The following is a 13706-nucleotide window of genomic DNA, read 5'->3' as shown; positions in this document are numbered from 1 at the left end:
AATGTGTCCTGCATCATCCGTTAACCATTTTTATTGCCTCAGCAGGAAGCATCTGGATACTGTTACATTCTGGTTTTTATTTTCAGCATATCTGGCTTGAAAATACATGTAGGTATGTTTTTTTTTTAAAAAGGACTGTTCGTAACATCACATTTGGGAGCATAGTGGTGCAGCTTGTTGAAACCTGTCCTGAGTGTGTAGGTTGCTGATAGGCCTGTTTCTCTGCTGTACCTCCGATTCTTCTGTGGTGCCTTGCACATCCTCAGAATACTTTGCAGCTGTTTTGGTACATTTGACATGTGTAAGAATGGTAGCACTCACATCTGCAGAGAGCAAAAAAGCAACTATTTGACTCAAGGGCTCTTCATCAGAGGTCTTGTTCAGGTTGTATTGAGGACAGAATGGTCAGACCAGGGGTTGAGTAATGTGAGTGAACAGAGAAGGGAGAGCAGCGATGGTTGATGTCATGCTGGGCTTGTCGCGAGAATGGTAAAAAGACTAAAGGAAAGGCACAGATGACTTCTGAAGTTAAGAGAATGGATAACTGAGGGAAGGACTTGGATAGCTGGTAGTTGGAAAGGAAACAGAAAAGGGTAGCATGGCGGTGAAGACAACAAAAAAGAGCTCGGTCATTTGCATTTGAACAAGTGATGTGAAAACATAAAACTGAGTGCATAGGTTTGAAGCTGAAGAATGCGCGCTAAACAGCATGAAAAGAAAGTCAGGACATGGCGAGAGGATGTCAGAGCAAAGTGAAGAAGGAGCATTAGTATCTGAGAGTTGTAGAAGTTTGTAATCCTTAAAAACTATAAAGATAGAAATGCTTTCTTGTTAAAGCGCCAGACAAGGTGTACAATGACATGGACTCCATTTGGGATACGGTGAAATTAATTGTCTGCATTAAACATAGATGATGTGAGGAAAACTGAATATCCGGGGATAATCTGGTTGTGAGTGGATCCAAATCTGAGTGAAATGCAATCGCAATACAAATGGAAGAAACAATAGCTAGAGGCAGCCACTACAGAAATCAATTTGCTGAAGACTTCGCATCAAAGATGAGAAGAGAAATGGAAAACAACAAAGTTAAAATAGAGAAGTCTCATTATAATCTTGTTGAAAAAGAATTTAACTTGTTCAGTGTTTGTGTTCTGGAAAGAAATGACAGTGAATCAAACAATATTACTACAGATCCTGATATTTCAAAATAAAAGAAAAACTTTGGTGTAAGTACTCATAGCAACATCAGTGGAGGAACAACAAAGATAACATTAACTCTTGGAACATAGGCTTTGCAAGGAAAAGTGGCAGCAGTGTGCATATACAATCCTACAAACTGCAATCAGCAAACATTATATTGTGGAAATGTTTTGAATGGAAAATAAAAGAGTGACCAGGGCATTTAGAACTTTCTTCCTCACATTATTACTTTAGAACTTTTTACTGTATGTCCATTAGAGAAGACAGGCAGGACCTTGGTATTGCATTTCACTCAACGGGCGGAAAATCCAGCAGTGCAGCACTCCCTTAATAATACACTGAAGTACCAGCCTAGATTATGTCATGTCTCTAGAGTGGGACATGAAACCAGTGCATTCTGAGTCAGACAGGGCTACCATCACTCAACCAGAACTGACACTTATGATGTTATTAATAGTGTACTATGTGCAGTAATTGCTAAAAGAAAATATTAGACTGAAATTTGTGACAGTAAATTATGCATAGGCAGTAATAAAGCAGTTTTCTATACAAAGTGTTCGGGCAGGCAAATAATTCTTCATTCATTATTCTTTCCAAACTATATCTATTATTACAAGTTTAAGTCCCTTATTGATCTGATTTGCAATCTGCAGGATTGTTGTGTTCCCAACAAATCTTTTATAGATAAATTCATATAGAAAATAAAATTTATATAGATAAATTCTGAGCTAAAGTAGCATTAAACAATTAACAATTAGAAAGCATGACAGAGGATATAAAATCTGGATTCATGGTACTTAATTGTTCCAGCTGAATGAGTCGTAGAACACTACAGTACAGAAACAGGCCCATTGAGCCCATGTCAAACCATTAATCTGTCTAGTCCCAACAACGTACACCTGAACCAAACCCCTCTCTAGTCCTCCCATCCATGTACCTATCCAAATTTCTCTTAAATGTTGAAATCGAACTCACGTCCACTACTTGTGCTGGGAGCTCATTCTGAATTCTCACCCCCTCTGAGTGAAGATGTTCCCCTTGTGTTCACCTTAAACATTTCACATTTCACCCTTAACCCATGACCCACTGCTTAGAAATAAGTTTGCTAAAGAAAAAAAGGCTTGCATTTTTCTGACACTTTTTACAATTGACGAATTTCTCATTGTGCTTTATTGTTAATTGAGAACTTTTGAGGAGCAGTTTGTTGTCTGAATTAAGTGCTAATTTTAAAAAAGAAAGTAATGGAAGATTGCCTTGTTATAGTGTTGTATACAGTACGGTGCAAAAATCTTAGGCACATATATATCTAGCATTCCTAAGACTTCTGTACAGTACAGTATATTGTCTTTACAATTACCAAATAACACTTAATACTACTGAGCTAATACAAAGCTAAGTACTTTTATTTCTGTTTCCCAACCACCTTCCTATTTTAACTAATATACAGTACTATGAAAGCCGACACACAATGAATTTTCATTATTCTGCTTTGAAACTAGCTGGGTAAATTGATTCAGAAAGAAAATGGATATGTTCTCTAAATTTTGTTCCTTTTTGTCTCGAAAACATCTTTGTCTTTATCTTCAGGTTTTCTGACATTTTGTAAAGTGATTATTGTGTATAGGCAATTTAGTACAGTACTGATTTTGAATATTTAAAATATTCTTCCAACGCATTCTACAAATCATTCTTAAAATTGAGACGTAAAAGCACAATATGCATTTGTTGAACTACTTAGATCTGTTGTCACAAAATATAAACTATACGTTGAGCTCATGCACACAAAACTTAAATTGGATGATAATTGCTAGTATTAAACTAAGGCTGAACAAAGATCATTAGTACTCAGATTATGGGAGTTATGTGTTGAGGTGCTTCCTCCACAATACCAATAGTTATTTTAGTGTTGCTCCAAGCCTCTATTCAAACCTGCTTGCCACCTGGTGTCAGGAAATGCCTTCCCTTTTGGAACAGACAAAGAAGCTTTGAGAGCTGAACCACAGAGTAGTCTTCAGTTCTGTTTGCCTACTGTTCTAACTCAGCGCTAATAGAGAGATGAGTGCATATGAGAGGGAGCTGGATTAAAGAAAAATAATTCATGTGTTGATTGGATCCTGTGATATCTCAGACCAGTATCCTTCCCTGATACATGACTACATTGGTTATAAAGTCTTAATTTTAACCCAGGAATGCTTTTGGAGTAGGAAATCTCTGAACTGAGCCATTTTAGCTCCAGGTCCTCACTGTATGCATGGTCTGTCCAAACTCCGATTATTAGGCAATCAGATTGCCCACTACCTTGTGTAGTTTCAGCCATGTGGTATAGTGATGATGGCTCTTGGCTTTGATTAGCCTAGCCGAAGGTATGGTGTGTGATTGATGTAATTAACAACAAAAGATGAACGGTATTTTCTAATTTTATTCCATGACTTCATTTGATCAATGATTTATTGCAAATTCGCTGAAAAAGCATACTTCTTATGCAACACTGTTAGCATTATTCACAATCTGAGAAGTCCTTATAGTATAGTTAGTATTGTAGTATAAGTAATCTGAATTGGGTGATTATTTATAAAAAGTATGAAAGGAAAATAGTTGGTTTGCAGAATTCAGATATCAAGAGCTACAAAAACTAATATATAATTTTGTTTGAGTTTCAATATTTTTTGAAGTAATCCTTTTGTACAAAATATGTTCAAGTGCAAAAAAATCAGGGAAATTTACCTTTCACTTTGATCTCTAGATTAGATGTGTTAAATTATAAACAGAACTTGTGCTTGCTCTACGATTATCTTAAGGCTCCTGCCAGGTGCATGTCAGTCTGTTAAAGATCGAATGCTGCTGTTAGGCGATTTAACATTTGCAACAGTTGGGGTATGCAGGGCTATATTTTGCAGAGAAGCACTTGTACAATTACAAGAGCCCTGACATTTTTGGTTCCCTCCTGTAACTCCTAGAAAAGAATTTCAAATTCTCCAGGGAAGTAGTTTATTGAAAGTCTGGGCTTGGGATTCCATTGATATTCCACTGCTAAAAGCATGAGAACCTTACCCCTCACTAACAGTAGAAAAAATTACCTTGTGAATGGACTGTCACAACTTTTAGATTATTATACCATGTACCACACATTACTTTATTATGTACGTGAACGATTAAAAGGCTAAAATATCAGAAGCTCATTACTTTGCTGGAAGATTTTTGGTGTTAGTAATATGACATGTCTCACAAGTTATAATGAGAGTCATGGCTTATAATGTCCCAAGATGTGGCATTCACAGTTCCCACTCCTCACCTCTACTCATGCATACCCTCTACAGTAGAGGTTGGCTATAAATTCGAAATTCCCCTGCTGGCATCGTTCTTTATGGGATACAATGCACAAGCACCACCAACATCATGCTCAACTCTGGTAGCTGCAGTCATCTATATCCCTCGGCCCCAATGACTCCACCTGAGTGCAGCTACAAATTGCACAGAAGATTCATTTCACAGCCACGGGAGATTCCCAGGAGGGAAGGGCGGAAAATCAACTGAGTTTACCTGTAAGCATGAGAAAGTCTGCAAATGCTGGAGAAACTTAGCAGGTTAGGCAGCATCTATGCAAATGAAGAAACTGCTGACGTTTCGAGCTGAGGCCCTTCTTCAGAACTGAGAAGAAGGAAGGCTGCAGAATAAAAAGGTGGGGAGAGGGGAAGGAGAGGAGTTGGAAGGTGAGAGGTGAAGCCAGGTGGGTGGCAAAGGTCAAGGGTTGGAGAGGAAGGAATCTGATGGGAGTGGAGAGTGGATTATGGGAGAAGGGGAAGGAGGAGGGGCACCAGAGGGAGGTGATAGACAGGTCAGACTGGGGAGTAGGGGAGGTGGGGGAATTTTTTTTACTGGGAGGAGAAATCAATATGCCATCAGATTGGAAGCCGCCCAATGGAATATAAGGTGTTGCTCCTCCACCCTGAGGGTGGCTGACATGTTGGAATGCGAATCAGAATTAAAATATCTCGCCTCCAGCACTGCAGCTGACTCATACCGCCAAATCATATCGTTTCCTCGCGGCCTGGTGGTTGGCGTCCACTGCAGCAGATTCACAGGTGAAGTGTTGCCTCACCTGGTAGGGCTGCTGGGGCCCTGTATGGAGGAGAGGGAGGTGGTGTATGGGCGCATTCAAGGGTAAGTGTCGGGAGGGAGATTAGTGGGGAGTGATGAATAATCTAGGGAATTGTGGAAGGGCCAATCCCTGTGGAAGATTTGGGGGGGAAGGGGCAGTAAAGATGTATTTAGTGATGGGAGCACTTTGGGGATGACAGAAGTTGCAGAAGTTGATGTGATGGATGTGAACGCTGATGGAGTAAGGACAAGAGGAACACTGTTGCTGTTTAGGCAGTGGAAAGCAGGGTGAGCACGAATGTTCAGGGGAAGAGAGGGGATGCTGGGGAGGGCAGTATCAATAGTGGAGGGAGGGAAAGCCCATTCTTTGAAGGAGAAGAACATCTCTGTTGTCCTGGAGCAGAAAGCTGTGTCCTGGGAACAGATGCGGCAGAGGCAAAGGAACTGAGTTTACCTAAACTCTTATTGTTTAGCAGTTGATGGAAAAGCAGTTAGAGAATTGGGTGTTGAGAATCATATGTAAGAATTAAAGAGAAATGGAAAGTGGCTGCATAAAATGCTTTTGTAATCCTTCCCAAGGTCATTAATTTGAAATGCAGATCCTTCCTTAACATTTACTCCCCCCAAATGCTGTAAACAAATTCCATCTGGCTCTGTCATTCATGACTTGCAAACTTCATCAGAATAACACATGTCCAGCAGATTGTAAGAAGGAATCTGTTGACAAGTCTCCTGAGCACAGGCTCAATAGTTTCACTTCATGATTTAATATTAAGGATATTTAAATCAAACAGCTAATTGTTACACCAGTTTGTTTACTTTTCTATCTTGAAATACAGGCATTTGTTTTTCAAATCTGTTCACGGGTTCACTCGGACGATAAAATGAGGTTGATTTGTTAACAGGAACTATTCATCTGGTGGCCAGCTGGGCTATAAATTGGTAAATGGGGAATTTGTAGCAATTCATGCTTCTGTAATCAGATTTAATGAACCGTGTGGTGTTACAGAGCTACCGTGACATAGTGGCACTTGGACAGATTTTACATTCATTTGGAAGCCTGTCAGGTTTTTTTCCAGGAATATGCCAGGATGCAGACAGCAAATGTGTGAAATTATATACTGTGTAAACTGTGCAAATGTTAACTGAATCCAAAGTATCAAAGTAAGGAACTTTTAAAGAAGTGGGGACTTCTTCTCCCTAAATAAGTTAACCATGGTTATTAAACTACATTTTAATTTGTTCAAACAGCAAAATGCATAAAGTCCAGAAAATAATTATGATAAAAATGCTCTTGATACCTTCTCTTTTGTTTATAGATATGCAGTGTTTTATTTGATAATTATCAAATCATGTGATGTGATTTAGCCTATGTTTGACATCAAATGAGGCTTCTCTGCAGTTCTTAATTGATGCCAATTTCTGTTACTGAATGCAGTGGATTTTGAATAATTGGGCCATCAGTTAAGTGAGGCAGCTGCTTATTTGGAATAACGCTTAAAGAACAAAATCAAATGAGAAAGTAGCCAGGATTTTCTTCATTTATTTGGGACATAATGCCATTTAATTGGAACAGGAGACTGTTATCAAACATTTTTCTAACTAGTGTCAGTCACTTGCACTTCATGTGACCGTTAACACTACGCAAAAATTAGATTGAACTTTTTTTAAAAAGCGTCATTTGCGTGTCTGTGTTCTAAAAGCAACGATTCACTGCTAGTCGATGAGTAATAAACAGCAATGCAATTCAGAACTGTTTTGCTCACTGCAGTTTCAAGCATTCAGGTTTGGAGATGCCCGAAACAGCCATGTGTGATTTCACTACTTCAAGTTAGGAACTATGAAGAATTTTCTAGTATCAACATTCATCTTGAATGTTATATTAAAATGAAGATTTGGAGGGTGCAGTCATTGAAAGCACTGTCTGCAGGCAGTCCACTGTCTACATTAGGTGTCTGCACTGATTTTGTTCACTTACTGTCAATCGAGAGCACTTCGGTGTGTGCTGAATGAATTCCTCCATCGGTAACTATTAGGAACTAATACCTAGGTTGATAGTAGTGTAGTAGGTTTAGTAATGTCATGATTTATTCTGTATTTCATTTAAATACATAATCTGTTACTCAGTTAAATGGCAATTTATCTTTTTTAACTATTACTATGAAATTTTGGCTAATTGGTGAGGCTACTTAATTGGGCCAAAATATGCTGGCTTTGAGGTGCCCCAATTAACTGGAATCCACTGTACAAATGAATTGAAGCACTAAATATGGGAAAATGCTTTCTTTTAAAAGAAAAGCAAACATTTTTTAAGAAAGCTTGTCAAGTTGTTTGCAGTAGTTATTTATAATGGGCATTCTGATTTTTTAAAAGCTACTGAATGCTCAAATTCCACAGACTGTAACCTAGCCTAAGTACTGGACATGCCTGCCAGGAATCTCCAGGTATTGGACCTGCCATAGTTTGTTGAGTCCAGATGTTTCCCTCCTTTCAATGTCTCCGGAGGGTATGTGTGCTTCTCATTTCCAATCAGTAGGATAAGGTCCCCCACCATCCAGCCCACGCTCTCTTCCTACTGCTACCATCAGGAAGAAGGCACAGGAGCCTCATGACCCACACCACCAGGATCAGGAGCAGTTATCAGCCCTCAGCCATCAGGCTCTTGATACAGAAGGGGTTGACTTCACTCACCCCTACACAGAGCTGTTGTTTATTTAGATAAATAAGTTAATTGTTCCTACGACTTATAGAATCACTTTCAAGGACTCTTCATCTCATGTTCTCAAAATTTGTAGCTTCTTGGCAGTCTCTATAAATTTTCTCCATATCTGTGGTTCCATATGCAGTGAATGTAATCGTGCTTGTTGTTTGGAGAATCTCGGGGTTGTATGTGGTGACGTATTTAGTAAGTACTTTCATAATAATATTGCTTTGAACTAGGAACTTTGAAGTTGAGAATCAAGTCAGGTAGGTGACCAGTCCAGATGACTGTCGCCTTGTTGAGCTCCATCTCCTCTTTCTACTTTAATGTACGATTTAAAATCTGAAAACACTTTACCATTGGGCAGTTAGTCAGGCTTTGGATTATGTTCTGGAGGAAAGTAGGAGCAATTAGATTCACTCAGTTGCAAAATTCAGAAAAGTTGGGGCGAATTTTGAGTAATTTTCTTCAAGGCATGTGGAAAGCCTGTCAAGTATTTTGGAGAAGTGCATGAAACTTACTGTGGTTTGCAAAGAAATTCAACATTGCAGTTTGCAGGCTTCTTGTCTAGGCCTGCTGTGGGCTAATATAGGAGAATAAATTTGTGATTATTTGTCAGCAACTCTATAACTGTTGTGTGAGATAACTGCTAGGATGGTGAATTTTGGTCCAATTCCAATGTAGCTATGAGTTTAAAATCAACCAGTGCATAGTTTCTTGGCTTCCTTTAAGTTTTTAAAATTCTTTTTGGGCCTGGGTGAAATCCAACATCTGGTGCATTCCTCTTGACCCCACCATCCCCTGTTATTGGCCAGCCTCTCACTGGACACGTTGTTGCTTGCCTATGTTCTCCTCTTTCCCGTGAGTGAGGCTATAAAATGGAGAGATCTGGAAGTTCATGCTCAACAAAGTTTAACATGCAGATCAAACAAGTAATTAGGAAGGCTGTGAGACCGTGTTGTACTATATGCAGTTTCAGCCTTCATTTGTGAGGAGATATGGTTCCATCGGAAAGAGTGCAGAGAAAATTCATAAGGATTCTTCCCATAATGAATGGATTGAACAGGGAAAAATGATGAATAATTTAATTGAAATAAATATAATTGTGGATTGAAAGGGTGGGTACTGAGAGAGTGTATCTAAAGTTAGTGGTTAAAGTTTTTAGAATAAGGGGTTGCTCATTTCAGATGGAGATGAGGGAGATTTTTTTTAAGGGTAGTGAATCAGAATACACGATTGGCAGTACAGAATAAGGTTTATTATCACTTAAATGTCATGGTATTTGTTGTTTTGTGGCAACGGTACAATTTAAAAACAAAATGAATAAAAAGTGCAAAAGAGGGATAGCGCAGTATCATTCATGGATTTATGGACAGTTCAGACATCTGATGGTAGAGGGAAAGAAACTATTCCTACAAAGTTGACTCTGCATCTTCATGTTCCTGAACTTCCTCCCAGATGATGGTAATGAGAAGTGAGGATTTCCCATACGGTGAGGGTCCTCAATGATGAGTGCCACTGCCTGTTGTATATCTTCTTCTTGGTGGAAAGGCTTGAGCCCATGATGGAGCTGGTTGAGCATGCAACCCTTTGCCGTCTGTCTTCTCAATCCTGTGCATTAGAGACTTCATACCAGGCGGTGATGAAACCAAACATTGACTGATAGACATTTGAACTAGCTGGGAACCCAACGGCATGAGGAGAGAGTAAGAAAGTGGTTTTGAGGCACAACCTTCAATTGATATGAGAAGAAATGGTGTTTGAAGATCAAAACCTCAGAGCTGCCCAGAGTTTGAAACTTCAGTCAATATTGCACAATCAGATTTGTGTTATAATCTGTGCACATTGAGCGTCTGTGAGTGCTGGGTTAGCCACATGGGGAAGAATAAAATGAGTCTAAACAGGTGCTGAAATATGCTACCAGAGGAATCATTATTGTGCTCTCACAGTGAAACAACTTTTATATCTGTTAAATGAAAACAGTTGAAACAAAAAATCTAAATGCTTTCATAAATTCTATGTTCTGTTATGATTTCCTAAGCCAACTGTTTAATTGTCATTTTGGGTCTTGGCAACTAAATTTTTTGTACATGTATATTCATTATGCTATCCATTCTACGATTATATCTTTGTACAAGGTTACCAGGAAATTTCTATTCATTGCAATGAGAAAAAGCAACATTTCAATCAGTCACTTGTACTGTGAGCTGTTGGAAAAGCAGATTTTTCTCTACTTGACAGCACTTCAAGATTAATGAAACAGGTCAAAGCAAAAACGGTATATATGACATATGAACCCACGTGTAGTCAAATTAGATTGACAGATCAACCAATTAAAACTGAGACTGGCTCCACAAACTACATGCTGAATTTCTGACAGTTAATAGTAGCTCAGGTAGTTGGCTCCTGAACATGTTTTTGGTTCGTAGAAGTTAACACTATGGTAAACTTGATTTGCTGTGCTATTTGACTTGTTCTAATTTGTTTTGAATGGCTTTTTGGTCAAAATATAGCCATGCATCGTAATTATATTGTGATTGTACAACTAATCACTGATAAATTAGCAATATTTGAAAACCTTAAAATTCTTGCGGATTTAGTACATGCTAATAAGTCATTGAATAATGTGAAGCACTGACTCATCAAAAACATTTCAAACAGATGATCTAACTTTACTAACAACCATTTTAAACAGTAAAGGTTAGCTTTCTTTTTCACACGTGCATTGAAGTATTGAAGTGCATCATTTTTGCATCAACAACCAATACAATATGAGGATTGTGCTGGGGGCAGTCTACAAGTGTTACCATGCTTCCAGTGACAACATAACATGCCGATAGCTCACTAACCCTTCACTGTACCTCTTTGGAATTTGAGTGGAAACCAGAGCACAAAGAAGAAACCCACGTGGGCACAGGGAGAACATCCAACTTGCTTATAGGCAGCAACAGGAATTGAACCGTGATTGGTGATCGCTGGTGCTACGCTACCCTGCTTGCTCCTAATAAACCTTTGGATAATTAGAAACAATGCATAGTTGAGGAACTGTATACAGTCAACAAGTTGTTCTTAACAATGCAGAAACTACTGAAAGTATGATTGGAAGTGTTCAGTGAACATGAATATGAATTGTGCAGAGTTGGCAACAATTGCAGAAGGCCCAGCTGCATCTGACTAAACTTGTTTTGTGCAGGCACCTTGCATACTGGATTAATAGTATAATGAATCAGTCAGATTTATTATCACTGAAATATATTGTGGAATTTATATTTTTGCAGCAGCAGGACAGTATAAGACAAAATTACTATAAGTTACAGAAACAAATGTCATGCAAAAAATCAATAATGAGATAGTGTTCATGGAACGTGCAGGAATCTGATAACAGAGGGGAAGAAGCTGGTCTTGGAACATTAAATGTGGTTCCTTAGGCTTCTTCATCACCTCCCTGATGGTAGTAATAGTAAGAGGAGATGTCCTGGATGATGAGGGTCGTTAATAATAGATACTGCCTTCTTGAAGCACCACCTCCTGAAGATGCCTTCAGTGGTGAGGAAGACTTTAACCAAAATGGAACCAACTGAATCTACAGCCCTCTTCAACCTTTTGCCATCATAGGCATTAGAAGCTCCATACTAAGCTGTGATGCATGCAATCTAAATGCACTCTACCAAACAGCTGCAGACATTTCCAAGATTCTTTGGTGACATACCTAATCTCCTCAAACTCCTAATGAAGTAGAGTCACTAGCATGCCTTCCTTGTGATGGCATTGATATGTTGGACCCTGAGAAGTTGACACTTGGGAACTTGAAACTGCTCACCCTTTGCATTACTTACACTCACTGAGGATTGGAGTGCGTTATCCCGACTTCCTCCTGAAATCCACATTAATTCCTTGGTCTCGCAAACATTGAGTATTAGGTTGTTGTTATAACACCATTCAACCAGTCAAGCTATGTCACTCCTGTATGCCTCCTCACTGCCATTTAACATTCTGGTAACAGCAATAGTGTCATTGGCAAATGTATAAATGATGCTTGAGCTATGTCCAGCCACACAGTCATGGGTGTAGGTAACATACAGCAGTGGGTTAAGCATGCATCCGTAAAGTGTGCCTGTGCTATTTTTACCAATTCACACTGACTCTTGACCCTCAATATTTATTACTATCTTGCACACTGTGATACTGTGAAAAAGTTTTGTTTGCCTGTCATCCATTCAGATCAGGACATATTGTCACAGTTACAAAGAGAGGGCAATGCACGTAGACAAAGTGCAAAGACTACAATGATCAAGAGCTGATTTTTTCTTAAGTGCATGAGAGGCCCAGATAGGAGTCAAGAAGTAGTGGATATAGCCCAGTCCATCATGGGTAAAGTCCTCCCACCATTGAGCACGTATACACTATCTTTCATTCTGTTGGATATTTTAATGTAGACTTTTTAATGTTTAGCTAGATCATTTGGCATTTGCCTCTATGGTGTAGGAGTATTAGGAAAGTGATTCTGTGTCAACCAGGCATTGACAGAAAGTCAGTTATGAAAATCAGATTTTAGTGAGCTACTATTTTTCCAGCCAACTAAATACAAAATCTGTTGTTTGAAATTTTGTCTATTTTACTTGGCACCACCACCCACACTGAGTAGCTATTTGCAACAGTAGTAACGCTGAGCAGCTAGTGGCAAGATGTTAATTCTTCATGACCTCTGTAAGACAAAAACATACTTTTAGGTTGTCTGGCAGTATGAACTAATGAGGTTATGGAGTGGAGGATGGAGTTTCATCTGTTTTTACTGCCTATATTTCATTTTCTGTCAGCAATTATGTACGAAAATCCATGGGGCAAAGTAAATGTTGTAATCCTTGTGAGCTTTCAGCAACAATTTGAAATATATGAGAGCAATAATTGTTCAAACTAAGTATTCTCTGTTTCTTTTGAAGAATAATGTAATTTCACATTGAACTGAGAGAAACATTTTAAAGAATTAAATGTTAGTTTTGAAGTAAGTACAATTTTACAGAATTATTAGTGTCCTCATATTACACACATTACAACTCCAACTATATCATACCCACTTCCCTTCAGTCAGTTAATTAAAATGTACTAACGTTTATACTAGTAGATTTGAATTTAAGTAAATGGCTTTAGTAAAGAGCGCATTGCACATTCCTTCACTGATGAATACATGACAGAAGGTGACCTTCAGAAGATTTTCTACTTTGCATTTCTTGGCAGTCTCTATAGATTTTCTCCATATCTGTAGTTCCATATGCAGTGAATGTAATCATGCTTGTTATTTGGAGATGTGTCAAGTAATATTAGGTGCTATCTTACCAGGAAAGAGAATGATGAGGGTGAGTCATTCCAGATTATTAACTGATAGGAACATACCTCATACAGTTCAGAGCACTTAGTGAATTACAATGATTGTCATTATGTCTGCAGATGCGATTGTTCATTTTAGTGCAGCAGAGAGATGAATCAGTTTTCACCTGGTTCACAGGAGAATGTTGATCAAGATTCCAGGCAAACATGATATCTTAAGTTTCCAGCTGTGTTGTTATAATATGAAGATTAATATTAATACTCAATCCAAATGACATCATCTTTGATAGTGAAAAGCACCTTCACAAATAGGCTGGGGAATAATTATCTGCTAGTCTGCAGGAGTTCTGATTGAAACTAACATACTTTATGAGTCTTTATT

At 38.5% G+C, this 13706-nt stretch overlaps 1 protein-coding gene across 5 annotated transcripts in view; it reads left to right on the top strand.

Moving 5' to 3' along the window:
- atp8a1 (ATPase phospholipid transporting 8A1) overlaps positions 1 to 13706 on the top strand; it is a 373263-nt gene that overhangs the window by 266747 nt on the left and 92810 nt on the right. The window lies entirely within an intron of this gene.

The sequence above is a fragment of the Hypanus sabinus genome, chromosome 14 (assembly GCF_030144855.1).
Source record: "Hypanus sabinus isolate sHypSab1 chromosome 14, sHypSab1.hap1, whole genome shotgun sequence".
Classification (NCBI taxonomy): Eukaryota; Metazoa; Chordata; class Chondrichthyes; order Myliobatiformes; family Dasyatidae; genus Hypanus; species Hypanus sabinus.
The sequence above is the reverse complement of the archived record's forward strand: the minus strand, read 5'-3'. Positions and strand labels throughout refer to the sequence as shown.